This window comes from Podarcis pityusensis, assembly GCF_964106645.2.
Source record: "Podarcis pityusensis genome assembly, chromosome: 17".
Lineage (NCBI taxonomy): Eukaryota > Metazoa > Chordata > Lepidosauria > Squamata > Lacertidae > Podarcis > Podarcis pityusensis.
In genome coordinates this window covers 39590449-39599251 of record NC_138042.1, presented here as the reverse complement: position 1 = coordinate 39599251, position 8803 = coordinate 39590449, and the positions used below count along the sequence as shown (strand labels likewise).

Sequence of the window (8803 nt, the reverse complement as noted above, 5' to 3'; positions counted from 1 at the left end):
TTGGCTTTAGGGATTTCAGCAAAATATTTTTGTCAGCGATGATTTAGCGAGAACATCATCCAAGTTGATTGTCAAGCTACAATTAAATAGCCTGTTCCTATATACTCACAATTACAAGTGAAGCTCACTTTCCATTTTAGACATACCTGGGGGACAACACATGTGGGATGATCTCACTTCGGACTCTGTACACACACTTTTTCCAAAAAAAAGAGGGGTAAAAAACATGGATGATCATTAGCTGGTGACATGCACACATGTAAAGACCTTATGATGGATGATTATTATGAATGATGTATATGTGAGGTTTAGCAAAAGTTGTTGTTTCTGCTTAAGACAAATAATCATGCTTGTTCTCCCAGTGCCATCGATGTGGTAGAAAAGGGGAGTTATTTCTGAGCAGAAAAGGGGAATGGGGAAAATAAGGAAAGAATTATCATATGAAAATCATCTGTGGGCACAAGCAAGAAGGCCGAAGAACAAACAAAGACGGTTAAAAAGCATGTCATAATAAATGATGCATGCGATGATGTCATGGATACGAATTACACCAAGTGAGACAATCCTCACAAGTTGAATGAGTGAGTTGTGTGAGGCACTTCATATGGGGAGGGAAAGCGGGGGATAGGAGATGTGTCAATATTCTGCGTTGCAGTGATCTGGGATGCATGTGGCAAAATCCTGTGAGCAGATGAGGAAAGGCAAGGAAGTGAATTTGCCCCATTAGATCACCAGAAAAAGGAATATTATGAAATGGGCCACAATCACTAAAGCTGGGAAGAAATGGGGCAATATTTTCACCCAGCAGACACAACATCTCTCCCCAACCTGCACCACACAGTTCCGAACCCTCTCCATTATACAGTGGTACCTCCAGTTATGAACTTAATTGGTTCCAGAGGTCCATTCGTAACCGGAAACCGTTCCTAACATGAGGCGCGCTTTCGCTAATGGCGCCTCCAGCTGCTGCTGCGCCGCTGGAGCACGACTTCTGCCCGCATCCCGAGGCAAAGTTCGCAACAAGGGGCATCTACTTCCGGGTTAGCGGAGTGCGTAACGCAAAGCATTTGTAAGGGGGATTGTATGTAACACAAGGTACCACTGTACTTGTGGAAATTAGCCATTATAAGCCTCCTGAAAGGTACTCCCTAGTAGACCCCTAGGGGGAAAGACATGGCATGTTGGCCCTTTACTTGTCAGCCAATGACCTATTATTGACATTATTATTTTTATGATATTATATATCTATCTAGATTTTAATATAAGACTCTCTCAAGATGGCTTTTAGCGAGTAAATATATAATAAACTATCTATTTATAACCATAAAACACCAACCGTAACATTGTTCTATTGCTGGCAGGGTGCTCTCTACACCACCCTGATATTTTATGAGAGGGTTGTATGTAAATGTTTGTATGTATAAATAAATAAAAGCATAAGACCCAACAATGACACTAGCCGCCAATAGAATCCAGACTCTTAAGATCAGTAAGCTCTATGAAATTATTATGAGCTCAGCAGCACCATATAAAACACCAAACCGATACAACCATACAGTGGTAAACAAATGGGTCTTCAGGCCTCATTGAAAGGCTTGATAGGCTGGTGTGAATTCCACAGGCATGGGGCCACCACCCAGAAAGCCCCGTCCCGTGTCCATGCTGCCAAGCTCATCGGCCTCACATAAGGCAACTTAGATAACCGGTTCCATAATGTACACAAGTTAGTAATTTTAAGTAATCAATGATGTCATTATTTCCGCAACTTTCATTTCAATGTAAACATCAAAGCAAGAGTTGATAATTTATTTTTTTAATCATTGACACCTGGTGCTTCCAGACTTGCCCTTGGGCTACGTTCTAGGCTCAGGTCCGCACTTTAAAGCTCCCTCTCTGAACCCTTTTTTTTTTTTTTGCCCTGGCAAGTTTCCTGCTCTTTACCACTGGAAAACTCGAATTGCCATTTGTTCCGATTCAGCATTAAAGAGCAGATTTTCCTGGGGAAAGTGGCAGAGTGAAACAAAAGTGGAGGTGGGGAGCCTCTGACACAAACCAGGAAAGCCGGGAGCTGTGCCCAGAAAGCGCAGGCCAAAAGGTAGGTGTGGATGAGCCCTATGCGCGGCTTTTTCAAAGAAACACATGTTGTGCGCAAATGCTGATCATATTCACTTGATTTGTTTTCATTCAAGACCTGGGATGAAAACGTGAACAATGGCAAGTTCCATTTCCACTGCCAGTGGAAGAAGCAGCAGATCTAGCCCCATCGATCTGAGACACAAGCGTATGTAAACATTATATTTTGTGGTATTGTAAAGATTCAGCAGCTTTTATAACCAATACAAAACTTAGAATCAGGTCTTAATTTACCAAGAAAAGAGCATCATACCCCATGCTGTTCCTCTGGAGGGTCCATAGCTCAGTGCCAAAGTTTGTGCTTTTGTCTACAGAAGATCCAAGGTTTAATCGGCCGTATCTCTGGTTGAAATAATCAGGTAGCAGCAGGTGATGTAAAAGAATCACTCCCGCCTGAGATAACAGAGAATGATGCCAGTCATATATAGCAGCCCCCTCTGGTGGAGTACAGAGAGCCATCACATGTGATCATAAGATATATTTGGAATATAGAATATAGAATAGAATATAGAATATGGAATATATAGAATATGGAATATAGAATATGGAATATGGAATATATGGAATGTAGAATATAGAATGTAGAATATAGAATATGGAATATGGAATATATTGGAATATGGAATATAGAATAGAATATACACAAGGGGATGTGGGTGGAGCTGTGGATTAAACCACAGAGCCTAGGACTTGCCGATCAGAAGGTCGGCGGTTCGAATCCCCATGACGTGGTGAGCTCCCGTTGCTTGGTACCTGCTCCTGCCAACCTAGCAGTTCAAAAGCACGTCCAAGTGCAAGTAGATAAATAGGTACTGCTCTGGTGGGAAGGTAAATGGCGTTTCCGTGCGCTGCTCTGGTTCGCCAGAAGCGGCTTAGTCATGCTGGCCACATGATCTGGAAGCTGTACGCCGGCTCCCTCGGCCAGTAAAGCGAGATGAGCACCGCAACCCCAGAGTCGGCCACGACTGGACCTAATGGTCAGGGGTCCCTTTACCTATCTACACAAGGGGTTGCCAATCTTTTTGGCCTATTGACACATTTGCAGACCAGAGGAACTGTCTTGGGTACCACACACACACTCTCACACACACATGGCAACAAACAAACACACAACACAACCTATTTGATTGGGCTACAATGAAGCACTTCTCCCAAGCCTATTTTCATTAGTGGGAGGAGTGTTAAATATAATAATTTAATTCACTGAAATTGTAAATGCTTGTATGCATTTTTCATGTGATCGGCTAACGTTGGTCACAAGGGAGGCATCTAATGAAGGAGAGACTCCATTTTATGTGAAACGAGATGACTGTCTTTCAAAATCCACTGTGAACACTGCTAAGTTGAATAGAGTGTTGGAGTGCTTCTACTCTACATGAAAGAAAGAGCAAAGGTGGAGGAAAGGGTAAAAGTAGAAATCTCTCATAGAAGCTGCAAGGCATGGCTGAGTGCTGAGCTCTGGAAAGAGATGAAAATACAGTTGCTTGGAAATTAGAAGAAAAGACAGCAAGCCCATGCTTGGAGAAGCATGTGACTGTAAAAATTATGCTTTAATTCATCTATAACTATACGTTTCTACAAGTAAAGTTTTTGAATGTTAAAATCTGGATATTGATTTACTGTAATTTCCAACGAAGGGTGTCAGTCATACATATGATTTGAGCTTCTTAGCCGTGATTTCTCTACTATAACTTCAACAAGGAGACCCTGTGCATTTTATTTTAATCTACACTCCACTCTTTGGCCCAAAGGTTTTCAGATGTGGCAAGCACAATGCAGCAATGGTTGCCTCTATCTTATCTGTGGAACTTTGGCCATTGAAAGGTATGTAACTAAGGGTAGACTCTGGTCTGCTCTAAGAAAGTCAGAGTATTCTAAGTTGAAATGTGGGTGGGTGGAAACTTCTTAGAAAGCTTCTTCCATCTTCTGGCTATTTTGGGGAATATACAAACAGGGGTGAAAGTATTTCACACGAGATGAGTCATTGCCTTTCCCAGTGCAGGAGAAAATGGAACATTTCCCAATTGCATCACAACAGTGTAGGGATAGGATCCCTCCCCATCCCAGTGAGGGCACTGACCACAGTTTTTAAAGCATGTAACTAAATTTGATGAACTGTTCAAGGTTGTGACTAGGGATAGAAGGATTTGTCAGTTTCAGTCCTCTCATTTTCTCATCCCCCCCGTCTTCAATTTAGCTCTCCACATCTCTGCAGCAAACTGTAATTTTCTTTTAAATCTTCATGAAAATTCTTCAAAGTTTTAGTGCAGATTTCTCCTAATAAATATGCAGTTTTGAGTGACATACATTTTTGCAAGCAATTTCTCCATAAACAATGCATTTGTGCACAATATTTTTGCTAATATACTCATTGCCCCCAATATATGCTTTTTTGTAAACATTATTGGATTGGAGAACCCTATCGCAAGAGTCGGGTACATACAGATGTTGAATTATGGCTGTGTTTCGCTTCTTGAATGGTTTCGAAAGTGTGAATTTGATAGAGTTTCATTTAAATGTGAACAGAATTGGATTTCTTTCCTAATCCTCATTTGCTCACACATTGAATCTGATAGGTTGGGATTATGCTATGGGGAAGGAAGGAGAGTTGGACTGACCATTAAGTGTTCTAGTCAGTGAAAACTAGATAGCACTAACTCCTCACTTGAAAGAATCCCTATGTCCTACCAGTAGAGAAAGGGGACATCCCAGTGAAGGCCGTGACTTTTAGCAGTAGTCTTGAACTAGATCTACTTGGGGGTTGGTTGGGCTGTAAGTCCAACTTTCCAATATTGTCCAGGGAAAAAGCAGTGACTACATAACTTTATGACCACTGCTCCATAGCAATTGTTGTTATACTTTCCCATTCACCATACTGATGGGTTTATGAAGCATTTCTGTATCCTTCTGCTGTGCTGAAGAAGAATTCCACAAAACAGTGGGTATATGCGGAATCACTGTTCACGTCTGTTTGCGAACTACTTCGGCAGCGCTGGATGCCATAAACAAAGCTTTGCAGCCTGTTTTTACCAGATAAGAATCTGATACATTGCTTCTTTCAGAGACTTGCATAATCTTCAAAGACTTTCAGAGACTTATGTTTATTCGGTTTTATGTTTTCAAGAGAATCCATTAAGAGTGCATATTTTGTGACTTTCAGAGATTCATAAGTTTTCTGTTTATGTGATTTCATATATTTCATATGATATAAAGAGTTGTATATTGATATCGTATCATTGTATTTGGTCATCGTGTTGCCTTGGATATTACTGACTACTGTTTGCAACACAGGGGTTAAATTGTTTGGGTACATACTTACTTACTTACAGGGAGAAAGCAGAGCAGATGGTGAAGGCATGTCCAAAAGCAATTTGTGTTGAAGAATCCTCCTTCCAAATGATGCTTTAGCCAAAGCAAACCTATCTTTCCTGCTGTGTTTCTCAAACGTGGTGGAATTTGCTCATATGGGTTTCCCTAAAGATGTCTGCAGTCATCTATGGGGGCTGAGGGTGGGACCAAGAAAGACAGGTTACTGTGATGCATTCCCTCACTCCTCTGTTGATGGTACACTTGGGGACTTTTCTTGCTTGGGTGCTTTCCTTGTAGGAGATGGGTAAGGATAGGGAGTTTAGTGTCCATCATATGCCTGTGGCAGATTCAGAAAGATGAGGCACTATTCAGAAAGGTGCCATTTGAAGAAGTATTGTAACATTTTCTTGTTGGAATTCCTTGTGAGCAGGTAGGCTCCAGCCTTCCTCAGCATGTCACAATTTCCTTCAAGGTCTCCAGACTTTGTGTACATTCCCCCAGGTATATGTTTCCTCTGCTCAGATGGGTCACATGGCTATTTGGGGTGGCCATTTTGGGTCCGCTGGACATACTTGTCTAAGACTGAAACTGTGTTCTCCTCTTCCCCGGTTACCACGCCTGGGCTGAGTTACATATGATACCTTTCATGTTTTGAAGTAGTACAGCATGTTTAACTTTGAGAAGAAAGAAAGCACTGCATATATTTCATTTTCCTCAAAACATTTTTTCTTACTGTATATATATATATCAAAATTTACCTCACTAACTTCGAGCAACTTTTAAAATTCTTTGAAATAGTCTGCTAAAGGAAAATGCCACGCACTTCAGGAGAGGAGAAGGGCTTATCAAATACTGCACATTCCAGTTTTCTGTGGTGAAATTTCATATGAGGAACATTCAGTCACTTGCAGTTTGAACTGATACAACCGGCATATAAAGTTTTACTACCTCGGTGAGAACTAGGTGCAGTAACCCACCACAAGGGAGCTTCGGTCATAGCCACCTTCTCCTTTGACCTCATCTTTCTAATTTTGTATGTACAACACTCAGCACAATGCCCTCAGGATTCTTCTAGGGCAGGGGTCAGTAAAAAAAAAATAGCCGCGGGCCGGTCCACTGTCCCTCAGACCTTGTGGCGGGCCGGAGAAGCAGCACCAGGAAGGGAGCTGGAAGAAGAGGCGAGGGGGGCAAGTAGTCCTCCTCCCCAGCCCCAGCTGCTGTGCTTACCTTCCCTGGGGCTGCCTCGTGGGTAGGCAGAGTGAGCTCATCCACTCCGCTCTCTGGCCCACGGGAGCACCAGGGTAGTGGCGGCGGCGGCGGGAAGATGAGCGGCACGAAAGGGCTGGCTCCGGAGAGGGGCTGCTTAAAATGGCGCTCAGCCAGCTCAGCCCAGCCCCCTTCCTCCTCTAGGCAGGGCAGGGAAAAGCCAGGAGGGAGGGAGGGAGGAGGCGCCGCCACGGTGTATGTGAGGAAGGGGATGGAATGGCGTAAGGAAAAAATGTTGCAGCCCGAACAAACAGAATCCCCACACCAATCCACGGACAGTCTGCGGGCCTGATCCTGAAGGCAATTGGGCCTGATCCGGCCCTCAGACCTTAGTTTGCCGACCCCTGTTCTACAGCCTCCATCTCCCGTAAAGTGCCTACCAGTGATGGCCCAATGCATGCATGTGTGAGAAAAAAGAAAAGAAAATGACCTGTGTCATAATTTTCTTAATAATAATAATAATAATAATCTGGCAACTGCCCCCAAGTCACTCTCCTACATCTCCCCCCCCCCCACACACACATCAAGCAATTCAGTTTTGTAGACGTGAGCAAGGTTTGGCTCTGCATTACATTTTTGGTAAGTCATAAGGCATGGTAGAGACGCTGAGCTCGCATTGCATTCACAGACTCCTTCCTCAACTTGCCATGGCGTTTGCATGTGGGCTGTCAGTGCAAATAACAATACGATTCTTGTGTCTCTGTTAGGAACAGCTGTGGTTTGGAAAGCGAGCATTTAGTCACGGAAATTGCCGTCAGTGAGAAGAGGCACTGGGCGATCTGAAAATTCATACTGAATTGTCTGAATACTTTCCTAGACTTTTAAAATGAGCATCTGGCCTGTATTCAACACAAAACAATACAATGTCATTAAACAGCCACAAGGCTCTCTCTTTTTCATGCACTGCACATCATTACATATTATTTTATATTAGAATTATTAATATATGATTTATAGATACTCATTGGCCTTACACATGATAAGCAATCATGTGTAAGCTTCCCCCGACTTCTTTTTAAATAAACAGTGGCCACAGAAGGCTGAAGCCTTGAGCTTTGGACCAGTGGCGGTGAGGAACCGCTTTACCTATTTAACTCTGGCCATTTTTTTGACTCTGAATCCCTCAGCTGCTCTGCTCCTCAAGGGGGTATTCATATCTCTTCACTTCAATGTGGAAAAGCAGATTGGAGTGGGACAACCTTCTTGAATGGGGAAATGCCTGAAGGAGAAGGTGCAGCTCTTCCTCACCCAGATCTCCTACCCAGTTTAGAGCCTCTTAGAATAAAAGCTTCGGGGGGGGGGGGGATTATGCAACAGCGTATTACATGTAACTTCTGCCTTAGCCTGCCTGCTAACCAGCAGAAGTAACTGCATTGTGTTATCATGGCAGTTCTGTTCTGCAGATTAAAGGTAAAGGTAAAGGGACCCCTGACCATTAGGTCCAGTCATGGCCGACTCTGGGGTTGCGGCGCTCATCTCGCTTTATTGGCCGAGGGAGCCGGCGTACAGCTTCTGGGTCATGTGGCCAGCATGACTAAGCCGCTTCTGGCAAACCAGAGCAGCGCACAGAAACGCCGTTTACCTTCCCGCCAGAGTGGTACCTATTTATCTACTTGCACTTTGAGGTGCTTTTGAACTGCTAGGTTGGCAGGAGCTGGACCGAGCAACAGGAGCTCACCCCGTCGTGGGGATTCGATCCGCCAACCTTCTGATTGGCAAGTCCTAGGCTCTGTGGTTTAACCCACAGTGCCACCCGTGTCCCGTTCTGCAGATTACCTTTGAGCATTTAGAAGAATGGGGAGAGGTAAGATGTTAACTGCAACATCATCATGTAGTTAGGAAAAAGTAAACCAATAATAATAATAATAATAACAACAACAATAATAATAAGCGTGGATAACAATCAGCCTCTGAGATTCTGAAAAGGATGTGAGCATGCGCACGCACATGTGCCCATGCGCATAAAATGCTGTATCTGGAAATGACTATGAATTAAAGCTTCATTTGAACTGGTCCATCTATGGCTGTGGGCTCACCACAAGCGTGTTAAGGCAGCATTTACCCTCTCTGTAAAACATTTGCTGGTCCACAGGAA

General features: G+C 43.4%; 1 long non-coding RNA gene across 1 annotated transcript; it reads left to right on the top strand.

Annotated features, from left to right (window-relative positions):
- The first annotated feature begins 637 nt into the window (after window positions 1-637).
- Window positions 638-2281, top strand: LOC308466488. Its single transcript, XR_013980846.1, has 3 exons — window positions 638-683; window positions 1927-2095; window positions 2190-2281. It is a non-coding gene; the product is annotated as an uncharacterized lncRNA (long non-coding RNA).
- Window positions 2282-8803: the final 6522 nt, after the last annotated feature.